Genomic DNA, 24,081 nt, shown 5'->3' with positions numbered 1-24,081 from the left:
AGGAGGTGTCAAGCCTATTTGTTGCGAGCTATCGAGGGGACAGAAAATTGCTCAATCGATCGACTAGCTGTCGAGAAGCTATCAAGATTGTGATAAGAAGAAGTTGAAAAACTCGATAGATAGCCTAGCTGTCGAGAGGTGTCGAGCAGTTATCAAGCTTTGAAATTCAGCACTTTCTCACTTGATTCTTGGACAGACTTGCATGGCTTTAACACTTGAACTTAAAACAAGGTTTCTTGAAGTATTTAACACATCTTATATTTACCCAAATACAAGTAAAGTGCGTTTTGTTAAAGGATTAGCCAACTACATAAAATAGTGACATATGTTCCTAACAAATGAATCACATATGTCCTAACATAGTTGTAATTGGTTAATTGATTAATTCGACTATTAATTGCAAAATTAATAAAGTTTGTAGCAAGCCGTACTTAGGGGTCTAAACACATTTTTCAATTAGTATTAGAGCTTAGGTTCAATTGTTAGGATTTATTTCCTTTGTGTGATCCTTAAACCCAGTTTGTCATGGATAAAGGCAATCTTTGACTATCCTGCCATACTTTGACAGCAATTTTATGCATATTAGAAGTTTCGCATGTGTGCGTTCCTGAAATCCATTAATGATAGAGTTTGATTGTCAATTGAGAAATGGTGGACCAAACTTTACGTGAGCTTGCTACAAAGGAAAGTATGAACTTGAATTACAAAATTCTTCTCTTACTAGCTCTATGCAATTGTAATGCTGAATTTGCAGATCCCTTGGGGCAGTTTTGCAATACATACACTAATATTGGTAGCCAAATATTAGCTAATATTGATCGCTTATTACCTGAAATGGTTTCGAAAACCCCCTCCAATGGTTTTATTGCTACTTCATATGGTAAAAGCCAATATCGAGTTTTGGCCTGGCTCAATGTAGAGGGGATGTGAGAAGAACAGACTGCCCAAGTTGCATCCAAGATGCAGCAAATCAAATCCGCCAACGTTGTCCCAACCAAGCCAATGCAAGAATTTGGTATGACTTTTGCTTTTTACGTTACAACAGTAAAAGCTTCATTGGAGAAATTGATACATCTTATGGTATGTTATATGGGAATGTGGAAAATGTAACTGACCCTGATACTTTTAACAAAGAACTAGGAACTCTGATTGGTCAGATTAGAGCACAAGCTGTTGAGACTAAGAATGAAGGGCTTGGGAAAGGTAAGAGGCTTCACACAAATAATATAGTCATGTATATATATTATATATGCATGTGCAGCCAATGACCTTTAGTCGAGTGGCACTTCCTTGTGTTTCCAATGGGCCAAGGCCTTTTGTTAAATATTTTTATGTTCCTAATTCCAAGTATTTGTGTTTACAGCTTTGCTAAAATGGACTTGCATGCATGCCTTTCTTTGTTCCCAATCTGTTATGTAAAAAGTGTGTGAGCCCTCAAATAGAGATTTGAGACCAAAGGGAGAATTTATTTATTTTCCACAAGTACTTGGAATTGTCATGTGGCTGTTGACACAACTTACATACACTACAGCAATGCTAAATCCTTTTTTAAAAAAGAAAAAAATAAATAAATGTGTGCAAACTTAGGGAGTATTCCCCTTTTTAACTTGATATTTGGTAACAACCAAGCATTCAATTGTGTAAAGTTCTAAGGATTTAGGATCTAAATGTATTAGAATTTTAATGTGTAATGTTAGCAAACCATGATCAAAACTTAGAGTCTAGAATTAGGCTGCTTAAAGTGTATTTATGTGTAAAGTTGGAATTGAGTGTATTGCAGGATTTATTGTGTAAATCTGCAAGGCTCGATTGATCGAAAATTAGACTCGATCGATTGAAGCTCGTGTAGATTGTTTTTCTGTAGAATTTCCAACTCAGCCCAAGCCCATATGACGTGTAAAATTTTATGTTTTGCCTTAAGTATAAAAGGAAAAACCCTAACCACGTTTTATTGTTGTAGTTTATACTGTATGGTTGGTTGTTACTTTGTACATAAGTAAAAACTATAAATACCCTTTTTTCTTGGATAAAAGATGAATCTCTTGTGAGATCTAGAGGTGTTTGCCTTTATACATACTTAGGGTTATTAAGATCAAGATTGATGTCAAGAGTTTAGTGATCGCTTCAGTTGTTGCATAAAGAACTTAAAGAAAAATACAAGTGGAAGTACTTGTGGTTGCTGTGAATCTAAGAAAGAAGTAGTCTGTGGACTCGGGGTTGTCACGTGGTCGTGGTAGTAAGTTTTCTACTCGAGGTAGCAATAGGATGTTAGTGGTCTAAGTCGCTATTGTAAAACTATAATTCTTTCATAGTGGATCTGTTTTACCTTGAGGATAGCTAGTTTAAATCCTCCTCAGGTTTTTTACCAGTTTGGTTTTCCTAGGTTATCATATCGTTATGTTATTTATTTTCTGCACTGTTTCAATGATATGATTTACTTGTGTTAATCTATATATGAATAATTTATCTAAGTTAATCTCTTGGCTAAATAACTAGGATAATTTGTTTGTATTTAAGGGTCTAAAAACGTACAAACTGCACAAGGATAAACTCTGAATATAGGATACACTTTTCATATATGTACACAAGATATTATTAGACTTCTTCATTCCATAAAAAATAAATAATTTAATGTAGAAGATCTTCATTTAGGAAGTGTCTCCTTTGCCTGAAACCTGATTAGTTGTTGGCTTTGCCACAGCTTCTAGGAAAAGGGATAACATCTCTAATATCAGTCAGCCCAGTGGCAAAGAGAACCATATGATCGAACCCAAGACTGAATCCAGAGTGCTTGACTGTTCCATGCCTGCGAAGATCTAAGTGCCACTCATACTGCTCTCTTGGCAAACCCAATTCCTTTATTCTGTCAACAAAAAAATATATGATGTTAATATTTGCAGTTTTATGAGAAAACAGGAACAAGTTTGAAGCCATTACACTATTTAACCATCAATATTAGCCACAAATTGATTGAGCAGACCGTAAACATAAATACATAATTATGCACATAATTATGCACTATAAGTGTGACTACGAATTCTTCTTGTCATCATGTGATTTATAGATGCAGTTGTGAACTTCTACAACATCTGCTTCAATGAATTTACCAGACGTAATGCCCTTAAAAATGGCTAGATAAGGGTATACTAGAATGTCATTACCTTGAACTTAACATATCATAACGCTCCTCATTTTGGCTACCTGAAATTAAAGTTCCAGCCTGCGAGAAAATTTTGACAACCAGCCTAAATAAAAACTTGAATTTTATTCAAACTAGTTGCTAACTTGTGCGATGCACGGAAAAATTCCAAAAATAAAATATTTATGAAACATCCTAAATAGTTTTTTTTTTTTTTTAAATAATAAAGTTCAAAAGTGATAGAACTCCAAAGCTTACGCTTAATTATTACACTGTCCATAGGATATATGTCCTACCTATTTCACAAAAAGAATGAATTTGTTCTAACACATCGGAAGTCTCCTTCAAGAATGGTTCCTGCAACCCAATTGATGCTAGCAATTATGAGTTGGCAAACTCCGCAATGAAATCCTTGATCTACAGTTCGTGACAAGAGTGTAACACTCAATAGAGCATGGCAGCCATTCATAGTGGGTTTCCTTGGCAAGGAATTAATTTAGTATGGACTATAATAGGAGAACCATGACTATCGATAAAAATAATGTCCAAACCTACATAATTGGTGGCTTTGAAAAAAGGCTAGTGCCATGTCCAATTTTGAGATGAGGAGAAACATGAGCTATAGTTGTTGGACTCACCTAATATTTAAGCTTATGTTTTTTAGCACAATAAAGTTTAAAGATATTTTAGGCTGGTAAATAGTTAAAGTTATTTTGGTAATAAGTAGGGTAAGAATAAGTTGTTACACAGACACACACACACACACACACACACACACACACACACACACACAGAGAGAGAGAGAGAGAGAGAGAGAGAGAGAGAGAGAGAGAGAGAGAGAGATGATATGCCCACAATATTTTCACAATTCTTTTACAACAAATTTTAGGTGGTAAGTTTTACGAGTGCTAAAATGTAATTAAGTTATAGATTCAAATTAGAACAATAACAAACTTACCACATGTGATTTGTTGAGAAAGTGTTGCAAAAATATTATGGACATAACACTTCTGAAATAAAAAGGTGTGTTTGTTAGCATACAAATCTGAAGTAAAATGCCTTGACCACCAAAACTAATGAAACACTAAAATGAAAATATAAAAGAGTAATGTGTTTAGTGGGTTATTATTTGTGGGAAGGAGTAGCCTAGTAGTGACATGACCAACGTATTTTTTTTTTTTTTTTTAAGCAGTGAGTGATGGCTATTAAACCAACGGAAAAAAATGAAGCCAATATTTGAACAAATCTTAAAAAAAATATATGTAATATGCAAAGAGAAGAAGAAAAGTCATAGCGAATTAACTTTGTTTTCACTTTTGGACACTTGAATTGTGAATAATACATGCAGTAGTACAAGACTTGAAGCAACCCAATAAACTATAACCTGTAAAGAAATCATTATCTTGAAACTTAGAGAATCAGAAATGAAGGAGACAAAGATGTAAAGAAGAAGAGGAAAAAAGAAGGAAAAGGAGACCAAACTAAATAGGGAGTCTAGATGCGAATATTAACAAATGAAGAGAGAGAGAAGAGAAGAGAGAGAGAAGAGAGAGAGGAGAGAGAGAGAGAGTAAAAAAAGAGTCTCCTTCCAAGGCAACTCCAGCACTAACATAAGATTTTTTTTTTTTTTTTTTTTTTTTTTTTTTTTTTAAATTTTTAAATGAGGAGAGGAAAACTATAAGTATTTTTAGATGTTGTTCAAATAACTTTGTATTTATCCCCCCCCCTTTTTTTTTTTTAAATTCTTATTCATCCTAGATTTTTGAATGGTCAACTAATTTAACTTTCTGTGGTTCATATATAATCTTGTGAAAAGTTTGCAAAATTTATTGGAGCTTCGTCAACCATAGTCATAGCTTCAAATTTCTTCTACTCTTTTTCTTTCTAAAAAGATGGCTTCATTTAACTTCAGCCAAAATTCACCAAAATAGCCAGAATGCCACAATTACTAACATATAAAACATTATAAAGAGCAAAAAACAAAAAACAAAACAAAATTTCTTATTTTAATTTCCAAATAGTTTTAGGCATAAAACTAAATCAAGGTTTGAGCAACATAGTAGATCTAGCAGATCTATATTAATGATCAATATTAGAGGCATTGCTGATAAGCTCACAAAGAAGATGATCAGACTCAACAACTGATTGATCTCAGCCTTAAAAAAAATCATAACTTAGTTTTTGAAGAAGAAGAAGAAGAGTATGAGATTTAGAATGAGCAAAAAAGGAAGTATAGAGTGTTTTCGAAAAAGGAGTTGAACCATATTGGATTTTTCCATATCTCTCTCTACATCTTTTGGTGGGGCTTGATGATGAATCCAGTGTGGTTTTGGCTTAGTTGAAGGAGGAGAAATGATCGACTTCGTAGGTCGGAAATAGAGAGAGAATTGAAAAGCAAATTGGGGCAACGGAGCTGAAAATAAATGTTAAAAATAACAAATAAATAAATAATGAGAGTATAAATTTGGAGGCTTGCAAAACTGATATGGAAAGCTCTCATGAAGTCAACATAAAGTCCACGACTTTGTTATATAGTATTTATAGATAATTTTAGAATTGTAATAGATTTTGTTTTCTTTACGAATATAAATGTAATACCTATAATATTAAATCTTAAATTTTAAATTAATCTTTTTAAAATAAACGCTATTAGCCTTTAAGTTTTTTGTGCTAACAATACAATATGCCAAATGTTAAGGAGCTCATAATGGAATGAAAATAAATGCATTTATTAGTATTGTATTTATCCTTATTGTGAGTATTAAATATTTATTCTTATTAATTCATTTGAATGGTTCAACAATCTTCTCTACTCAAGGCCACGTTTTGTCTTTCCTTGGCTAGCTGTTCATTCACCTCCTTAAAGAGAAGTACCAATTTCAACAACATTGGAAATTTCAAGTAGAAAAATAGCAAGAATATCTTTGGAAGTCTATATTCAATGTCTAAAAAGGCTAGTGCTCATTGATCTTTAAAATAGAATTACAAAACCTTATATGAAAATGTATTAGTCAAACAACAAATGGCAATGCACACTTCAATGCAATGTGCACTCCTCTCGTATGACTAAAATAAAATAAAAAAACAAACAGCTACTAAAAAAAAAACAGGATTGCAAGAGCATATTTGCTACACTTTTTTAATGCATTACACTTTTGTGCACCCCTCTATAAATGAGACGTGTTTTTGTTGGAAAATTGCCCACCTATAATTTAAATACATACAATATCATAAACCATTGTTTTTCTTTGTATAGTACTTTAATTATTAAAATAAATAAATAAATTTTGTTGGGGCAAGTTAAAAATTAAATCTGCAAAATTTGGGACCTTATCTCCTACAATTGGTGAATATATGCAATACCTATAATATAACAACTGTTCCAATGGCAAAGAGTGAAATAATTAAAAAAACACACACATAAGCTCCAACTGACAACTAACTTCTCAATCCTAAAAACATTCATGACCCGTTTATCGTCAACAACCAAACAACTCCAACTCTCAATAGTCGTGACCAACCACAACCTACCAAATTTGGGGGAAAAAAAAAAACCATTTTCCCATATACATTTTTCATGAGAAACAAAGAAAAGAAAAGTTGTGATCTCTGTCCATAATTGCTCTCCAATTTGTTATACCAATGGTGGTTTGAAACCCGGATTGTTCAAAGAACTATAAAAGGGAGATGTTCAATGTTTTTAAGAGTGAACTGAGGTTGAACTGAAGTCGAATAGTGATAATGTCGTAATTAATTTAATATTTATTCTATAAATAAATAAATATATTAAATTAGTAAAAATATAAAAATTGACTAAAATAATTCAAATAAATATGAATGTCTATATTTCAAACAATGAATATATATATATATATATATATGAAATTAATATACTTAAACTTTTTGTTGGGTTTAATATTCAGCTATTTGTATTCAAGTCTTTATCTAAATTATCTTAAATCATGTCTAGCCATTTGATTACCCAATTTTTTATTATTATGCCCAACCCCATTTATCATTTATGTAATTAAAAAAAAAAATTACAAAAACTGGTAGAGAGCAGACATTGGTTTGTCCGCCTATTAAAAAATTGATTAAGTACAAACACAAGCCAAGGCAATTTAAGAAAAAAATAATAAGTGGTTGATGCCTTGCAAACATTTGGTACACTATAGAGTGGTTTATAGCTAAGCTTGCCTAAGCTTTTAGTGGGTAGTCCGTCTGCAACAGCCAAACCTTCACTGTGACAGTCAAGCAAAGAAGACCTGCAAAATTGGCGAAAACGCAGCGAGAGCAAGAGAGAGAGACGGAGATGAAGAATAAGAAGAAATAGCAATGCAATCTCATGGTCATGGTGGTTGAAGCTTCAATGATGGCTATAAGTACCCAAAAAACCCAAAAATCTCTAATATGAACTTGTGAGAACCGTCCACAGTTTTCAAACCTAGGAAGTTTTTGATTTGGTTTGGAGGTTGAAGGTCTTTGATTCTAAAAGCTTTTTTTTTTTTCCTTTTTTTTTTTTTTTTTTTTTTTTTTTTTTTTTTTGTTTTGGTCGGTTTGTTTGCTAAGAACCCCGTGACAAATATCCATGGCTTCAAATCTGAAAATTTGTGCGGGCTTTTTGGTGGGAAGGATTGGATTATGCATTGGCATAGGTTATGTTGATAGGCTCTTTATCTATGGAGGAAGAGAAATTACATATATATATATATAGAAAAAAATAAAGCAGTGGGTGTTTTCCAATGGGCAACAATTGAACGTTATGATAAATCTCTTGATCGAATAGGAAGAATCACCACTAATCAAGAGACACAGATTTGAAGAAGGGCTGAATTAATGCTCAATTAATTGAAAGAATAGCAAATGTTAATTACAAAAGGAAGAGATATTGCGTGCCTATTAAGGATTCTAATTTTTTTAATAGTGGCAATTGAATAGGTACGAAGAACGAAGAAGTGATTCAGTTAAATGAGGAGAGAAGAGACCGAGGGAAGAGAGAGAGTTTGGCGTTAGAAAGGTGAAATTCTGAAGTATTGAAAGCGTGAAAGACAAGAAGAGCAAAAGGAGAAGGACCGGGGAGACACAGAAGGGTTAGCATTAAAGACTATTTGGCTTGGGTTTGGGCTTTATGATGGACAACATTAACAACATTAACGTAAGATTGGGCTTTATGGTATAGATAGGGTTGGAATCAATTTTTTTTTTTTTTTTTTTTTTATAGTATTCTAAAATTATGGGAAAAATTTAGAAAAAGTATTTTAAAATTATGGAAAAAAAATTTGGAAAAAAAGTAGAGTAATGACATGGCTGTTGATGTGACTCAATGGGAGCGTAGTAACATTAAATGCTACATTTTAGCTTTTAGTAATATATAGATATAGATGTAGATGAGGAAACCTCAGTTAAAGGTCATTCACGATCTCATAGACGCACAAAAAAACTCATTCTGGGCTTACCTTTGGTACAACCATATCAAATGCTGCAACTGTTTTTCTGTCATCATTCAAGCCAGCATAAAAGGGCTTAACTTCTTTTGGATAGTTGTATATTATTACAAGCTTCTTGTAGATCTCCTCAGCCAAGTAACTGTTATTACATAAAAAGAAGGTGAGTACTTGCAACAAGTAGAGGCCTCACTTCCTACATTTCAAACGTTGGCAAATCCAATAATGAAAAAAATAGGTGTACCTTAGATGACCTGCTGTAAGAGCATCACCCCACTCAAGTTTCTTTTCAAATTTATTATCTGCAACCTGGGAGGCAAATTTCAATATGAGCATAAGTTAAAAGTTGCTTTGGGTGAAAATGATTTTCAGGATAACATGCCCAAGGAACTAATAGTGTGAATGTATTACCTGTTTAAAAGAATCTACTGCATCAGCGTAGGAAATCTTTTCAATTGTAGTTGATATCATTGATTGAAGGTGAGCAATGCAGGTTTTGTCAATCCGTTTTGAAACAAATTTCAAATCTTCAGAACAGTTGTCCAAAATCCATTTGCAAAGGAACTTGAAAAAGTCATCCGCACAGCTCATGGCATCCTGAAAATTTCACAATCATTTATAATTATATGAAAAAAGAATATAAAAGTGTAGACAATTTCTACTGTGGAGATCTAGTAATAATACATTGCAAGTTTGAAACTTGTTCAAGTCCAAATTAAACAAATGACATTATCACAATAGGGAGGTCGTGAGAAGGATGTGCTGAATAAATTATCAACCTATGGACTACATTTGATGTGCAAACTATATATTATGAAGACCAATAGAAATACTTAAAATGCTGGGTAAGATGAGCTTATACCTCTTAACCGTCAAAAAGCCATTTCAATGTCAATCATTGACATCTCTACCACATGTTTTGTAGAATCTGCTCTAAACCTGGGTCCAACTGAGTAAACATTTCCAAGGGCGCATGCATGGCTCTCCAGATGTAGGCGATCAGAAACGGTTAGGTAAGTTTGGCGGGCAAAGAAATCTTCAGAAAAGTTAATATCAGCCTTTAGTGAAGTTCCAGGTTTTGATATTTCTTTTGCTTCTAACTGTGATTCTAGTTCATTTGTTTTATGAAAATCTTGAACTGCAACTGTCAGTGCTTCCTTATTGCTTTCACCCCTCTTTAGTTCTTCAATTACCTTACTTTTCTCCTTTACAGCAGACTTAATAACTTCAGGGCTAACACCATCAGTGTCATTACGGGTGTTTGGCTTCACCTTTATATCCGCTTTTCCAAGAAGAGTTGTAACCTGGAATTTTTCACTAAATCCTTCACAGTCTTATTGGGCTTTGTGGAGTCTAGTTATGTTTGATCCGGTTGACGACCTGACCCGACCCAAATAATGTTGCGTGGTTTTTTAATAGAAGATTTTCTGAGACTTAGTCCATGGAGTGGAGGCTTGGGCCTATGGCTGGAGCACTCATGGACAATTTTTGGCCTGTTTGTAGCCCATTGTGAATTCTGTGTGTAAGATATAGAAGTTGTTTTTGGTGATTAGGGTTTCATCTTATTGTTGTTTTTGAGAGGTGAAAAACTGTAGCCGCACTTTGTATTTCTCCTTGATAATAGTAAAATTCCTGCAATTTCGTGGACATAGGCAAATTGCCGAACCACGTAAATACTGTCTTGTGCGTGTGATTGTTTTCTTTTGACATGTGTTTTCTCTATTTTTTGTTTCTCATAAGTTGGGAATTTCGGGTTGAATTCCCTGCAACCGGAATCAGAGTCTAGGGTTAGGTTTGAGTGAAAGCAATGGCAGAGGAAGCAGGAAAGAAGTCTAGAATAGAAAAGTTCGATGGCATAGACTTCACATGTTGGAGGATGCAGATTGAAGATTATCTTTATGGGAGGAAATTGCATCTGTTTCTTTTGGGGACAAAACCTAAAACTATAAATGTTGAGGAATGGGCTCTTCTCGACAGACAAGTACTGGGAGTTATCAAGTTAACACTGTCTAGGTTTGTTGCACACAATATTGTAAAGGAGAAAACCACAGCAGATCTGATGAAGGCTTTGTCTGGTATGTATGAAAAGCCGTCAACAAACAATAAGGTGCATTTGATGAAGAAACTGTTCAATCTAAAGATAGTAGAGAATGCATCAGTAGTACAATATTTGAATGAATTTAACATTATCACAAATCAATTGTCGTCTGTAGAAATTGATTTTGATAATGAGATCCGTGCACTGATAGTTTTGGCTTCTTTGCCAAACAGTTGGGAGGAAATGAGGATGGCAGTGAGCAATTCCATAGGAAAAGAAAAGTTGAAGTACAATGACATACGTGATTTAATTCTGGCTAATGAGATTCGTAGAAGAGATGTAGACGAAACCTCAGTATCTGGTTCTTCCCTAAACCTTGAGACAAGAGGCAGAGATAATGACAAAAATTCAAATCGAGGCAAATTAAAATTCAGAAATTCTAATCGGTACATAAGTAAATTTAGATTAGGCCAACAAGTACAATGCTGGAACTGTGGGAAACAAGTCACTTTAGGAGGCAATGCAAAAGTCCTAAGAAAAAGAATGAAGACGATTTTGCTAATGTTGTAACAGAAGAGGTACAAGATGCACTACTTCTCGTAGTAGACAGTTCACTTGATGATTGGGTTTTGGACTCAAGAGTTTCGTTTCATACCACTTTACACTGAGAAATCATACAGAACTATGTTGCAAGTGATTTTGGTAAGGTGTATTTTGCTGATGGTTCAACATTGGATGTTGTGGGTATGGGAGAATACAAATATTGTTGCCCAATGGGTTTGTTTGGTTACTAGAGAAGGTTCGACATATTCTTGACCTGAGGAGAAATCTGATTTTTGTTGGACAACTTGATGATGAAGGGCATGCAATACTATTTGTTGGTGGTACTCAGAAGGTTACAAAGGGAGCTAGAGTATTGGCTCATGGAAAAAAGACTGGCATTCTATATATGACCTCAAGCCCAAAAGATATAGTTGCAGTTGCTAAAGCAAATACTGATACAAGCCTATGGCACCATAGGCTTGGTCACATGAGTGAGAAATGGATGAAGATGCTGCTGTCAAGAGGAAAGCTACCAGAATTGAAGTCCATTGATTTTGACATGTGTGAAAGATGAATTTTAGGAAAGCAAAAAATGTGAGTTTCTTGAAAACTGGTAGAACATCGAAGGTTGAAAAATTGGAGTAAGTGCACACTGATTTGTAGGGGCCTTCTCCGATTGCATCCCTTGGAGGTCCAAGGTACTACATTACCTTCATTGATAACTCAAGTAGAAAGGTATGGGTTTATTTTCTGAAAAATAAATCTGATGTATTTGGTACTTTTAAGAAATCGAAGGCCATGGTTGAGATAGAAACAGGTTTGAAATAAAATGTTTGAGATTAGATAATGGAGGAGAATACATAGATGGAGGGTTCAGTGAGTATTGTGTTGCACAGGGAATTAGGATGGAAAAGATGATTCTTGGGACACCACAGCAGAATGGTGTGGCTGAGTGCATGAACAGAACTCTCAATGAGCGTGCTAGGAGTTTGAAGTTGCATGCTGGACTACCAAAAACTTTCTAGGCTAATGCTGTTAGCACTGCAGCTAACCTGATAAACCGAAGGCCATTAGTTCCCACAAAGTTCAGACTTTGTGAGGAGGTTTAAAGTGGTAAAGAGGTAAAGCTTTCTCATTTAAAAGTTTTAGTTGTGTTTTTATGTTCATATTGATTCTGATGCTCGTAGTAAACTTAAAGCAAAGTCTAAAATATGTTTTTTTATTGGCTATGGTGATGAAAATTTTGGCTATAGGTTTTGGGATGAACAAAACAGGAAAATTATTAGAAGTAGAAATGTGATATTTAATGAATAGGTTGTGTATAAGGATAGGTCAACTATAGTGCCAGAAGATCAAAATAAATCTGAGTTTGTCAACTTAGATGAATTGACTGAAAGTATTGTCCGAAAAATGGGTGAAGAAAATAAGAAGAATGTAGATTCATAAGTAGATCAGAGTACACTTGTAGCTGAAGTTCGCAGATCTTCCAAGACCATTAGACCTCCACAACGTTATTCACTCACTCTAAATTATCTCCTGTTGACTGATGGTGGTGAGCCAATGTGTTATGATGAAGCCTTACAAGATGAGAATTCAAGCAAGTGGGAGTTAGCCATGAAGGATGAGATGAATTCTTTGTTGGGGAATCAGACATGGGAACTGACTAAATTGCCAGTAGGAAAAAAGGCTTTGCACAACAAGTGGGTATACAGAATAAAGAATGAGTATGATGGTAGCAAACGTTATAAGGCTAGATTAGTTGTTAAAGGGTTCTAGCAGAAGGAGGGCATTGACTACACAAAGATATTTTCTCCAGTTGTGAAGATGTCAACAATTAGACTGGTGCTGGGAATGGTGGCTGCAGAAAACTTACATCTTGAGTAGTTAGATGTGAAGACGGCATTCCTTCATGGTGACTTCGAGAAAGACATTTACATGATTCAGCCAGAAGGGTTCATTCTTCAGGAACAAGAGAATCTAGTTTGTAGACTGAGAAAGAGCTTGTATGGCCTAAAACAAGCTCCAAGACAATGGTATGAGAATCAATTGTCAAAATAGTTTGCAATGAAGGATTTGGGAGCTGTAAAGCAAATTCTTGGTATGAGAATCATTAGAGACAAGGCTAATGGTACATTGAAGCTTTCATAGTCAAAGTATGTGAAGAAAGTTCTCAGCATTCAACATGAATGAAGCTAAACTAGTGAGCATACCCTTAGGTTGTCATTTCAAACTAAGCAAAGAACAGTAACCGAAGACAGAAGATGAAAGGGGCCATGTGAGCAAGGTGCCTTGTGCCTCAGCTATTGGTAGCTTAATTTATGCTATGGTGTGTACAAGGCCAGACATTACACATGCAGTGAGAGTTGTGTGCAAATTTATGAGTAGGCCTAGAAAACAGCATTGAGAGGCAATTAAGTGGATTCTGAGATATCTGAAGGGTTCATCAGATGCATGTCTTTGCTTTACAGGTGCAAGTTTGAAACTGCAAGGTTATGTAGATACTGATTTTGTTGGTGATATTGATAGTAGAAAGAGTACTACTGAGTTTGTATTTACTTTGGGTGGTACAGCTATATCCTAGGCTTCAAATCTATAAAAGATTGTTACTTTATTTACTACAAAAGCTGAGTATGTTGCAGTAACTGAAACTGGAAAGGAGATGATTTGCCTACATGGTTTCTTAGATGAATTGGGTAAGAAGCAGGAAATGAGCATTCTACATAGTGACAGTTAGAGTGTAATTTTTCTTACTAAAAATTCAGTTTTTCTTGCTAAAAATTCAGTTTTTTTTTTCAAAGTCGAAACATATACAGACAAAATATCACTTTATCCGATACCTTATTAAAGATAAGCTGGTAATACTTGAAAAGATCTACGGATCTAAGAACTCGGTAGACATGTTGACTAAGGGTGTCACTATTGAGAAGCTGAAGTTGTGTGCAGCTCTAGTTGGTCTTTTAGCTTAAGGATAGGAGGATGAGTTGCAGGGATGAGGGATTATTTTTGGAAGATAGCGGCTGATGTTGGTGATTGAACTAGTCTCTAAGTGGGAGATTCGTTGGGCTTTGTGAAGCCTAATTATGTTTGATCTGGTTGACGACTTGACCAGACCCGAATAATGTTGCGCAGTTTTTTAATAAGAGATTTTCTAAGACTTAGTCCATGGAGAGGAGGCTTGGGTTGACAGGCCCAAGCTGGAGTGCTCATGGACAATTTTTGGCTTGTTTTGTAGCTCATTGTGAATCCTGTGCGCTGGATATAGAAACTATTTTTTGTGATTAAGGTTTCGTCTTGTTGTTATTTTTGAGATAGTGAAAAACTGTAGCCGCACTTTGTATTTTTTCTTGATAATAATGAAATCCCTGCAACTCCATGGATGTAGGCAAATTGTCAAATCACGTAAATACTGTCTTGTGCGTGTGATTGTTTTCTGTTGACATGTGTTTTCTCTATTTTTTGTTTCTCATAGGTTGGGAATTTCGGATTGAATTCCCTGCAACTGGTATTAGAGTCTAGGGTTAGGTTTTAGTGGGAGCAATGGCAGAGGAAGCAGGAAAACGTCTGGAATAGAAAAGTTCGATGGCACAGACTTCACCTGTTGGAGGATGTAGATTGAAGATTATCTCTATGGGAGGAAATTGCATCTACCTCTTTTGGGGACAAAACCTGAGACTATAAATGCTGGAGAATGGGCTCTCCTTGACAGACAAGTACTGGGAGTTATCAGGTTAACTCTGTTTAGGTTTGTTGCACACAATGTTGTAATGGAGAAAACCACAGCAGATCTGATAAGGGCTTTGTCTGGTATGTATGAAAAGTCGTCAATAAACAGCAAGGTGCATTTGATAAAGAAACTGTTCAATCTAAAGATGGAAGAGAACGCATCAGTAGCTCAATATCTGAATGAATTTAACACTATCACAAATCAATTGTCGTCTGTAAAAATTGATTTTGATGATGATATCCGTGCACTGATCATTTTGGCTTCTTTGCCAAACAGTTAGGAGGCAATGAGGATGGCAGTGAGCAATTCTATAGGAAAAGAAAAGCTGAAGTACAATGACATACATGATTTAATTCTGACTAAGGAGATTTGTAGAAGAGATGCAGGCGAAACTTTAGTATCTGGTTCTTCCCTAAACCTTGAGACAAGAGGCAGAGGTAATGACAGAAATTCAAATTGGGGCAGATTAAAATTCAAAAATTCTAATTGGTATAGAAGTAAATTTAGATTAGGCTAATAAGTACAATGCTAGAGCTATGGGAAAATAGGTCATGTTAGGAGGCAATGCAAAAGTCCTAAGAAGAAGAATGAAAATGATTATGCTAATGTTATAACAGACGAGTTACAAGATGCATTACTTCTTGCAGTACACAGTCCACTTGATGATTGAGTTTTGAACTTAGGAGCTTCGCTTCATACCACTCTACACCGAGAAATCATACAGAACTATATTACAAGTGATATTGGTAAGATGTGTTTTGCTCATGGTTCAACCTTGGATGTTGTGGGTATGGGAGAATACAAATATTGTTGCCTAACGAGTCTGTTTGGTTACTAGAGAAGGTTCGACATACTCCTGACCTGAAGAGAAATCTGATTTCTGTTGGACAACTTGATGACGAAGGGTATGTAATACTATTTGTTGGTGGTACTTAGAAGGTTAAAATGGGAGCTAGTGTATTGGCTCATGGAAAAAAGACTGGCACTCTATATATGACCTCAAGTCTAAGAGATATAGTTGTAGTTGCTGAAGCAAATACTGATACAAGCCTATGACACTGAAAGCTTGGTCACATGAGTGAGAAATGGATGAAGATACTGTTGTCAAAAGGAAATCTACCAGAATTGAAGTCCATTGATTTTGACATGTGTTAAAGATGCATTTTAGGAAAGCAGAAAAAGGTGAGTATCTTGAAAACTGGCAGAACATCGAAGGTTGAAAAATTGGAGTTAGTACACACTGATTTGTGGGGGCCTTCTCCAATTGCATCCCTTGGAGGTTCAAGGTACTACATCACCTTCATTGACAACTCAAGTAGAAAACTATGGGATTATTTTCTGAAACATAAATTTGATGTATTTGAAACTTTTAAGAAGTGGAAGACCATGGTTGAGATAGAAACAGATTTGAAACTAAAATGTTTGAGATTAAATAATGGAGGAGAGTATATAGATGGAGGGTTCAGTGAGTATTGTGATGCACAGGAAATTAGGATGGAAAAGACCATTCCTAGGACACCACAGCAGAATGGTGTGGCTGAGCACATGAACAGAATTCTCAATGAGCGTGCTAGGAGTATGAAGTTGCATGTTGGACTACCAAAAACTTTCTGGGCTAATGCTGTTAGCACTGCAGCTTACCTGATAAACCGAGGACCATTAGTTCCCATGGAGTTCAAACCTTCTAAGGAGGTTTAAAGTGGTAAAGAGGTAAAGTTTTCCCATTTAAAAGTTTTGGTTGTGTTTCTTATGTTCATATTGATTCTGATGCTCGTAGTAAACTTAATGCAAAGTCTAAAATATGTTTTTTCATTGGCTATGGTGATGAGAAATTTGGTTATAGGTTTTGGGATGAACAAAACAGTAAAATCATCAGAAGTAGAAATGTGATATTTAATGAACAGGTTGTGTATAAGGATAGGTCAACTGTAGTGACAGATGTTACAGAGATAGATCAAAATAAATCTGTGTTTGTCAACTTAGATGAATTGACTGAAAGTATTGTTCGAAAAATCGGTGAAGAAGATAAGGAGAATGTAAATTCATAGGTAGATTAGAGTACACTTGTAGCTGAAGTTTGCAGATCTTCCAAGACCATTAGACCTCCACAACGTTATTCACCCGCTCTAAATTATCTCCTAGTGACTGATGGTGGTGAGCCAATGTGTTATGATGAAGCCTTACAAGATGAGAATTCAAGCAAGTGGGAGTTAGTCATGAAGGATAAGATGAATTCTTTTTGGGGAATCAGACATAGGAATTGACTAAATTGCCAGTAGGAAAGAAGACTTTGCACAACAAGTGGGTATATAAAATAAAGAAAGAGCATGATAGTAGCAAATGTTACAAGGCTAGATTAGTTGTTAAAGGGTTCTAGCAGAAGGAGGGCATTGACTACACAGAGATATTTTCTCTAGTTGTGAAGATGTCAACAATTAGACTGGTGTTGAGAATGGTGGCTGCGAAAAAATTACATCTTGAGTAGTTAGATGTAAAGACGGCATTTCTTCATGGTGACTTGGAGAAAGACATTTACATGATTTAGCCAGAAAGGTTCATTGTTCAGGGACAAGAGAATCTAGTTTGCAAACTGAGAAAGAGCTTGTATGGCCTAAAACAAGCTCCAAGACAATGGTATGAGAATCAATTGTCAAAACAGTTTGTAATGAAGGATTTGGGAGTTGCAAAGCAAATTCTTGGTATGAAAATCATTAGAGACAAGGCTAATGGTACATTGAAGCTTTCATAGTCAAAGTATGTGAAGAAAGTTCTCAGTGTTCAACATGAATGAAGCTAAACTAGTGAGCACACCCTTAGGTTGTCATTTCAAACTAAGCAAAGAACAGTCACCAAAGACAGAAAATGAAAGGGACCATATGAGCAAGGTACCCTGTGCCTCAACTATTGGTAGCTTGATGTATGCTATGGTGTGTACAAGGCCAGACATTACACATGCAGTTGGAGTTGTGAGTAGATTTATGAGTAGGCCTAGAAAGCAGCATTGAGAGGCAATTAAGTGGATTCTGAGATATCTAAAGGGTTCATCAATACATGTCTTTGCTTCACAGTTGCAAGTTTGAAACTGCAAGGTTATGTAGATGCTGATTTTGCTTGTGATATTGATAGTAGAAAGAGTACTACTGGGTTTGTATTTACTTTGGGTGGTACAACTATATCCTGGGCTTTAAATCTACAAAAAATTGTTATTTTGTTTACTACAGAAGCTAAGTATGTTGCAGCAACTAAAGCTGGAAAGGAGATGATTTGGCTACATGGTTTCTTAGATGAATTGAGTAAGAAGCAGGAGATGGGCATTTTACACAGTGACAGTCAAAGTGCAATTTTGCTTGCTAAAAATTCAGCATTTCATTCAAAGTCGAAACATATACAGACAAAATACCACTTTATCTGAAACTTTGTTGAAAATAAGCTAGTAATACTTAAGAAGATCTGCAGATCTAAGAACCCGGTAGACATGTTGACTAAGGGTGTCACTATTGAGAAGCTGAAACTGTGTGCAGCTTTAGTTGGTCTTCTAGCTTGAGGACAGGAGGATGAGTTGCAGGGATGAGGGATTGTTTTTGGAAGATAGTGGCTGATGTTGGTGATTGAACTAGTCTCCAAGTGGGAGATTTGTTGGGCTTTGTGAAGCCTAGTTATGTTTGATCTGGTTGACGACTTGACTCGACCCGAATAATGTTGCGTGGTTTTTTAATAGGAGATTTTCTAAGGCTTAGTCAATGGAGAGGAGGCTTAGGCCGATAGGCCTAAGTCGGAGCGCTCATGGACAATTTTTGGCTCGTTTTGTAGCCCATTGTGATTCCTGTACGCAGGATATAGAAACTATTTTTGGTGATTAGGGTTTCGTCTTGTTGTTGTTTTTGAGATAGTGAAAAACTGTAGCCGCACTTTGTATTTTTTCTTGATAATAGTGAAATCCCTGTAGCTCCGTGGACTTAGGCAAATTGCCGAACCACGTAAATACTATCTTGTGTGTGTGATTGTTTTCTTTTGACGTGTGATTTCTCTATTTTTTGTTTCTCACAGGTTGGGAATTTCAGGTTGAATTCCCTACAAGTCTGTGGTCATGATAATGGGTACTTGCACATAAAGGAAGCCAAGGTTTTGGAAGAATATATGAGTTGCAAAAGTCAGGGCATTGTTGATTATCACAATAGATGCCACCTAGATAATGTAAAACATGTCAAATAAATAAAACTTAGGTATAGTTTCATAAGTGTAATAAAGTTTCAATATGATTGCTATACTATAATGTAAGTACGAGCTTTTAATAAGGCTGCAAAAATGTGATGACAACATTAATAAGCTATTGGTGAAAACTACATTTTCACTCGATTCCACTTTGGTCTCTAACTGTTTTTTTTCCACCGCTTTTAGTCCCTGTCCTAGAAAACGCATCTCATTTTTGTCCCTACCATTACATTAGAGATGGAAAATACACATGTAGCAAACGGCAGAATTAAAAAAAATATTAAAAAAAGGATTCCTTTAATTTTAAAATAAAATAAAATTTTACTTATCATTTAATTATTTAAATAATAATTGTTCTTCATGTTCTTCCCCCAAAGAACATGGTTGCCCAGAAAATTAAACTATAGACCCACATAAGAACACATACCCATATTTTCTAGCATTTTCTTGTCCTTTCTTGTCAACCAAACACAAAACCACAAACACAAACTGATTTCTAGCAAGAACTAAAACACAAACACAAACCCAACAACATATCTTCCTTGTCATCCAAACACAAAAGCAACAAACACAAACCCAGTTAAAAGCAAACAACCAACCCCACTGGCCACCACCAAATATCACCACCAATCATAGGCGAAACCTATTGGCACCACCAAAGCCTAACCCTTCAACCACCAACCCCACCGGCAAAACCCACTCACACCACCGAACCAACCAATCATCGGCCAAACCCACTTGCACTACCGAACTCACCAATCACCAGCCAAACCCACAAAGTCAAGACCCAAAAATACAAAGAAATTTCACAGCAAACGCACCATAAAACAAACCCATAACAAACCTTAGTTTTGTTCTCAAACTCAAAATCAATAGTGGAGAAACCAAGATTCGACGCCGTTCTTAGTGGTGGTGGTCAACGGCGATGGACTAAGATTGTGGTTTTGGCCTTGGATGCCTCACAGTGAAAAAAAAAAAATAAAAAAAATTAAAAAAAATTAAAAAAAATTAAAAAAAATTAAAAAAAAATTAAAAAAAAAAAAAGAAGGAAAGAGAGATAAAGCCAGTGATGCACAACGGTGAACTCTAAAGATGATGAACAGTGGTCTGAGGAAGGAGTAGCCAGCTTGAGTTTGTCCATGGAGGTTCAAGCCGTGAGAGAAAGAGAGAGAGATAGTAGAGAGTGTGAGAGAGGGAGAGCAGTGGCCAGTGAGTGAGAGAGAGAGAGAGTCAGAGACTCGTATATGAAATAAAAATATAATTTATGTCAACGATTTGAAATGGGAAAAAAGGACGAGAGGTAATGCGCAAGAAGAACACTTGGATGAAACTGTTTTTAATTGTTTGTTTCTAACTGGATTTGTGTTTGTTGCTTTTGTGTTTGGTTGACAAGGAAGATCTGTTGTTGGGTTTGTATTTGTGTTTTTGTTCTTGCTGAAAATCAGTTTGTGTTTGTGTTTTTGTGATTGGTTGACAAGAAAGGGCAAGAAAATGCTAGAAAATCTGGGCATGTGTTCTTATGTGGATCTATAGTTTAATTTTCTGGGCAACCATGTTCTTTAGGGGAAGAGCATGAAGAACAATTATTATTTAATTAATTAAATGATAAGTAAAATTTTATTTTATTTTAAAATTAATGGAATCCTTTTTTAATATTTTTTAATTTTGCCGTTTTCCATGTGTGCATTTTCCTTCTGTGATGTAACGGTAGGGACAAAAACGAGATGCGTTTTCTAGGATAGAGACTAAAAGTGGTGGAAAAAAAAAGTTAGAGACCAAAGTGGAAATCGATTGAAAATGTAGGGATGAAAATGTGGTTTTCGCCTAAGCTATATTACTATAGAATTTGTGTGATACAAGATATAATCAGCTCATTGACACATTCTATTTCCAAGAAGTAGCACTCCAAAAGTAATAAAAGAAATTGAAATACCGCATTTAGAATATAGGTATAGGTATTATGATTGCACAGATCCATACCAGTCAAAAACAATTATAACACAAAAGTATCTCAGCACTAGGTGGGAAAAAAGAAGAAGTAAAATTGGATTACCTCTAGAAGTCACGTGGTAGTACCTACTGTGGCTTCAAAAATTATAGATACATACTAAGAAAAACCCAGAAAGGGCTTGTGGTTTGACCTTGGTACTCCAAGAATTATATTGTTACAATCTCTTGCACTTGAGAGTGAGCAAGCAGTTATCGAATCCAGGTCCAATTTATCTAGGTCTATATTCTGATGTGTTATTTTGGATAGTCTTATACCCACTTCCTTTATTTCAAACGTTTTGTTAAGATTGATGCTTTTATGGTTTGCTTGGAAATAGAATTTTTTGATTCCTATTTGTGGCATTACAATTTCTATGTCCATGAATCATTCGTTCAAGTTGAGCAATTTTCCCTTTCACTCATAGCAAAAGCTTGGGTGTATCAATTTGATTCCGGACCCCTCCTTTGAAGCTAAGCACGAGCTTTTCTAAGAGAAACCATATGTCATAACTTTTTTTTTTTTTGGTCAAACGGATACAATAAAAGGAAGACTAAGAAGCTACAAAAAACCCAGGGCACAACCTGGCAACACTAACCCCACTGAGGTCAGCCTCCACAAGCTCACATAAATCCACAGGAGGATTTTCATACAAAATGAGATTCAGAGACTGGATGGCACCTTTCCTGGCAAGCTTATCCGCACACCTATTTGCCTCACGATAACAGTGTTTAATCCTTACTTGAGGAATCTGCGAAACTAGAAACTTGCAGTCCTTTAACAGAGGAGCAATAGCATTATTTGAATAATGGGAATCACCAAGCATGTCCACTACTGCCTTTGCGTCTAGCTCCACTTCCACCATAGTCAAGCTTCGATCAACACAAAGCATCAAACCATCCCGAATAGCCCAAAGCTCTGCCAATAAACTCGTCGCTACACCAATCTTTCTAGAGAAACCAGCAACCCATTTTCCAGCCCAATCCCGAAGAACACCTCCTCCACCTGCATTTCCTGGGTTTCCCGACGACGACCCATCAGTATTTAATTTCATCCACCCAATCTCCGGTCTAGCCCATTTAACTAATTTTGTCACCCGAGTCCTAGGAAGGTTGTTTGGGCTAGCACAAAAAAAGAATTCCAACGCATGGTTGTTGATGCTCTTTGCTAATCTTGGACTATGTGGCCGCCCCTTAAACACAAGTTGGTTCCTGTTTTTCCATATCATCCACACGGCAAAGGAGAAGGTGATATTCACGGAGGGAAGTTTTGATGGTGAGTTGTATCTGCTTTCCCATTAATCGCCAACCAATCTTCAACATTTGAGGAGAAGAAATCTCTGTCAAACCCCACTACTCCCAACTCATTCCAGACTACCTTTACCTTCTTGCAATTCCGCAAGGCATGAATAATAGACTCAGGCTCTTTATGACAGAGAGGACAAAGCGGGTTAGTGTTCATCCCTCTGGCAGCAAGACACTCATTAACTCCAATACTATTATGGGAACATTTCCATAGAAAAAAACTGAATCTTTGGAAGAACATGAAGCTTCCAAATCCAACCACCATTAAACTTCGGTAACTGATCCACCCCCGCTGCCATGTTATAAGCACTTCTCATGTTAAAATCACCTCTCGGCGAGCTCTTCCACATTAATCTATCCCTACTTCCAGCAGCGAGAGCATAAGGAATGGCTTGAATTTCCATTTTTAAGTCTTGGGGAATGACAAAAGGAACACTGTCCCAACTCCATCCCTCCATGGAGGCAATGTCCTTAACTTTCCACTCATCCACCCCCCTAGGCAGAGGGCCTTGAATCAGCTGCCTTAAAGGACCCTTTTGGGTCCAATTATCAAACCAAAAACTCAAATTGCTTTCTCTTCCAATCACCCACCTAGATCCTTGCCGAAAAAGATCTGAGCCTTTTTTAATCCCTTTCCAGGTTGGAGAGCAAGGGAGGCTGCTCGGGTTCCTAGAGTTAATTCTTCGGTTAGAACAGTATTTTGCTTTAATCACTCGAGCCCAAAGGCTTTCCTTTTCAGTATGAAGCCTCCAATTCAATTTAGCCTTAGACAAAATTTATTTATTTATTTTGTCCATAGGGAATTGTACACTGTGAGATGGGGCTTGAATTGTAATTGGTTTGGGCCGCTCCCTATCTCAACTTTGCCCTCTTCTCTAACTAGAGCTGGGCTCAGGCCCATGCCGTAATGTATCCCCCTCTCCTTTTGTGGAATAAACTTAATGATTATTCAGAAGAAAATAAAATAAAAATAAAAATAAAAATAAAAAAACTACTCATTGACACATTCAATGAGCTTCATTCAAACACAAAATAGATTATGTGCTTCATCAATCTGTACTTAACTTTTCAAAATTAATGTTTCGTTAATTCTAACAGAAAACATTTTCTGAAAAACAAAAAATACGTGTTTTATTGAAAATATTTTTTGAACTTGTTTTCATGTATTAGGTTGCAACCTGGAGAACAAGTTAGAAAACACTTTTATATATATATATATATATATACAAGATAGAAATTTCACTCTAACCTAATCTAAGTGTATATGTGTGTAAAAGCTCATTCCTGGAGATTTGAACCTCGACTCTTGCCCCCCACACCCCACACGCACTTAAATTTGTGGAGTGACCATCGCACTAAGCGTGTGTAGTGGTTAGAAAACATTTCTATTGTGTTGGATTGTATGAGAAATCATTAATATTTCTTGTAACCCCAAATAAAAATATGAATAAACACTTTTATTTATGAAATTAGACTCTAGATATTTGGGAGTCTTAAATGGGAAATCACACCACAAATTTTGGAATTTATATGAAAAATTGGGAAATTGGTTGGTTTGAGCAAAATAGGTTATTTGAAAAAAAAAAAAAAAAAACAATGGTTGATCAAATGATCCATCAATAATAGATCAATGGTCAGTTTGTAGAGAAAGAGAAAGGGAGCCAAGAGGGATCGAGATTCGGTGCAATAT

General features: G+C 35.8%; 2 pseudogenes; one reads left to right on the top strand and one right to left on the bottom strand.

Moving 5' to 3' along the window:
- Nucleotides 1-690: 690 nt before the first annotated feature.
- On the top strand, nt 691-1,794 carry LOC111987031 (cysteine-rich repeat secretory protein 55-like; annotated as a pseudogene).
- An 831-nt stretch (nt 1,795-2,625) lies between these two features.
- LOC111987030 (asparagine--tRNA ligase, cytoplasmic 2-like) lies at nt 2,626-22,795 on the bottom strand (annotated as a pseudogene).
- Between the last annotated feature and the right edge of the window lie 1,286 nt (nt 22,796-24,081).

The sequence above is a fragment of the Quercus suber genome, unplaced genomic scaffold (assembly GCF_002906115.3).
Source record: "Quercus suber isolate HL8 unplaced genomic scaffold, Cork oak 2.0 scaffold_23, whole genome shotgun sequence".
In the NCBI taxonomy this organism is placed as follows: domain Eukaryota; kingdom Viridiplantae; phylum Streptophyta; class Magnoliopsida; order Fagales; family Fagaceae; genus Quercus; species Quercus suber.
The sequence above is the reverse complement of the archived record's forward strand: the minus strand, read 5'-3'. Positions and strand labels throughout refer to the sequence as shown.